This window comes from Entelurus aequoreus, linkage group LG06, assembly GCF_033978785.1.
Source record: "Entelurus aequoreus isolate RoL-2023_Sb linkage group LG06, RoL_Eaeq_v1.1, whole genome shotgun sequence".
NCBI classification, from domain to species: Eukaryota; Metazoa; Chordata; class Actinopteri; order Syngnathiformes; family Syngnathidae; genus Entelurus; species Entelurus aequoreus.
This window is the reverse complement of record NC_084736.1, coordinates 55,984,804-55,988,717: the sequence shown is the minus strand read 5'-3', so window position 1 is coordinate 55,988,717 and position 3,914 is coordinate 55,984,804.

The following is a 3,914-nucleotide window of genomic DNA, read 5'->3' as shown; positions in this document are numbered from 1 at the left end:
ATTAGCTATGAATGTAGTTCGTTTCCTGGCTCTCTCTCTCCTGCGCCTCTTGTGCCATTCAGCTCTACGTAGGGTCGTCAGTTTCTTCCTGATGATGTTCCGGAGTTCAGCCAATGGCGCCTTCTCCTCCTCAGATGCTGCCTTGTACTGCCTTGCCAGAGACCGGAGCTCCTGCCGCAGTTGATGGATCTGTTCTGCCCTGCGGTTCATGGTGTAGTTGGAACTGATGGGCTTGTCCTCTTCCACACCGAACCTCTCTGCTCCAGAAGAAACAATGATGGTGGTCATGGTCTGAAGCAGTCTGTCGACATTCCCTTTGGCTATTGATTCGATAATTCTGGCTGTGTGCTCGTCGAATTGGTGCCACACTTTGTGTTGGCTTGCAAGAGGCCACTTGATACGAGGCTGCTTAATTACTTTGCTGGGAGCTGGAGGGTTTATCACATGGAGGTTCTAGGCTCTGTGGGGTGTCTCCCGGCCGGGCTCCTCCGTCGTCTCACCAGGACTTGGTCCTGTGCGCTGTGTGTCACTCTCCTGCACCAAGCATTTCATTCGACCCTGATGGATTTTTAGGCCACGCTCGTTCTTGAGGCTCTTGCCACAGATGCATCTTATGTGTGTCATTGTCGTTAAGCCGTTTGCTAAAGTCGTCAACGTTGGGTCCGTCCTGTTGGGGAACTCATCTTCCCCCCTTCTCGGGTTCCCCTGGGGGTATTTCTCAGAAGGTCGTTCTGTAGCTTAGTTGGGTTTCTCCCTCACGGAAGATGCAGGTTGGGATGCTACCTCTTGCTGCCCCGGTCACCGTCTTTCCGAGCTGTCAATTGTCTCTCCAATCGTCACCAGTCTACTCCTGGTTGCCTCCCAGCCTGTTCCTGTGTGTCACTGGCTATGCCAGTCCGAAATGATTGTAAGATACATCCTCAGATGCACAGGGACACATCCTCAGGGATATATACTGCATGTATATATATATATATATATATATATATATATATATATATATATATATATATATATATATATATATATATATATATATATATATATATATACACAGTGTATATATATATATATATACACACACAGTGTATATATATATATATATATATATATATATATATATAAAAATAAAAAAAATACTTGACTTGGTGAATTATAGCTGTAAATATACTCCTCCCCTCTTAACCACGCCCCCAACCGAAATCCTTGTCAACCTATATTCAATTGAATTGAATTGAATATACCAATTTTTGAAGCTTTTCAGGTGGAATTATTTCCCATTCTTGCTTAATGTACAGCTTAAGTTGTTCAACAGTCCAGGGTCTCCGTTGTGATACTTCATGCTTCATATTGCGCCACACATTTTCAATGGGAGACAGGTCTGGACTACAGGCAGGCCAGGCTAGTCTTTTACTACAAAGCCACGCTGTTGTAATGTGCGGAATGTGGCTTGGCATTGTCTTGCTGAAATAAGCAGGGGCGTCCATTAAAAAGGCGTTGCTTGGATGGCAATTATATGTTGCTCCAAAACCTGTATGTACCTTTCAACATCAATGGTGCCTTCACAGATGTGTAAGTTACCCATGCCTTTAGCACTAATACACCCCCATACCATCATAGATGCTGGCTTTTGAACTTTGCGCCTAGAACAGTCCAGATGGTTCTTTTCCTCTTTGGTCCACAGAGTCCAAATACGATTTGAAATGTGAACTCATCAGACCACAGAACACTTTTCCACTTTGCATCAGTCCATCTTAGATGAGCTCGGGCCCAGCGAAGCCAGCGGCGTTTCTGGGTGTTGTTGATAAATGGCTTTTGCTTTGAGTAGTAGAGTTTTAACTTGCACTTACGGATGTAGCGACCAACTGTAGTTACTGACAGTGGTTTTCTGAAGTGTTCCTGAGCCCATGTGGTGATATCCTTTACACACTGATGTCACTTTTTGATGCAGTACCGCCTGAAGGATCCAAGGTCACGGGCATTCAATGTTGGTTTTCGGCTTTGCTGCTTACGTGCAGTAATATCTCCAGATTCTCTGAACATTTTGAGAAATGTTGTTCTTCAACAATTTGCCCAGGTATTTGTTCACAAAGTGGTGACCCTCTCCCCATCCCCGTTTGTGAATGACTGAGCATTTCATGTAAGCTGCTTTTATACCTAATCATGGCACCCACCTGTTCCCAATTAGCCTGTTCACCTGTGGAATGTTCCAAATAAGTGTTTGATGAGTGTTCCTCAACTTTCTCAGTCTTTGTTGCCACTTGTGCCAGCGTTTTTGAAACATGTTGCAGGCATCAAATTCCAAATGAGCTAATATTTGCAAAAAATGAAGTTTTCCAGTTCCAATGTTAATTATTTTGTCTTTGCAGTCTATTCAATTGAATATAGGTTGAAAAGGATTTGCAAATCATTGTATTCTGTTTTATTTACCATTTACACACGCCAACTTCACTGGTTTTGGATTTTGTATGTAAATGTATTTTTCATCAGTTATTTATGACTGCCTTCTTATGCAGTATATCTGGTCAGTACTTATTTTTCTGATCAGTCTGACCTGAGCCTAAGGTTTATGTGTTAAATCAATAATCTTAGTGAATAACAGTTTCATATCATTTGACAAGGTTCTAAACTGTAAGTATAATGATTTAATACCCCTAAAATCAATAGTAAGATTACTAATTCAATGTTAATATTTGAGTGGGACAAAAAGGTTAAGAACACCTGATATACGGTATGGATCAATAATGATAATTGATTGGATTGACAACATTACAGACATAAATAATTACACATTTAAGCAGTAATTTAAAAAGAAAAATAGCCCTTGTCAACTCTTTTAAAAGATAAAGTACAAATGACACAATATGTAGTCGGTGTTACACAATCCAACCCACAAAAAGGGTTTGTGTATTATTTGTTATATTCATTGAGAATTATACAGGTGAAAGTAAAAAAAATGTAATATGATGCAAATGTTTGTTTATACCAGCCATTAGATTTGCAAGGTTAAACTAATATATGACAACATGCTACTCAAAATATTGCAAGACTTACTTTGATATCATTTAAACCTCAAGTTGAACATTTCAGAAAGCTTTTGGTTGTTAATACTATAAATCACCCATCCATCCATTTTCTACCGTTTGTCCCTTTCTGATCGTTGAATTTATAACAAATAAAAGCTTGACATATTTCACTTTGCATGTAATGAGTTTATAATATATTAGTTTCACATTTGAAGTTGAATTGCTGACATGACTATACTATAGAAATATACATGAACACATTTCAATAAATACTAATACTCTACGTAATAATGGTGTTGAATTGTTTGTCTCTGTGCGATATAGAAAATGACTATATCGTGATATTAAAGTATACGTTCTCACGCAGTTGCTTTTATCTGCGGGCATTACACTTCAGGCGTTTCTCATTCTTTCTTGTCTCTCCTTCTCACAGAGACATAAAACAAGCACACCTTGTTACATACGTCACATACTGTCGCGCGTGTAACGTCATATGCTCTCGCGGAGCAGAGAGGTAGAGACATGGCTAACGTTAGCTGTAGCAGGTGGTGCTAATGGAGTGGCGCGAGTGGTAATATGAGAGAAAGAAGGTGCGAATCTGGTAACGAATGAGGGAAGAATTAATTCCCAAAAAAACAGCACGGGGTCCATCGTCTGGCGGTGGTTTGGCTTCAAGCGGGAAGATGTTGAACATTCAACCGTAATATGTCAAGTATGCGGCAAAAGCGTTGCTACAAAAAGTAGCATTACTGCTAATTTGTAGCATCATTTGAAAAGTCACCCGCTAGAAAATGAAGAGTGCTTGAAACTCCGCATGTCAACATCTCCGACCGGTGCCTCACCCACAAAATCCTGAAGCAACCATCACTGACCCAATTGAGCCTGGCG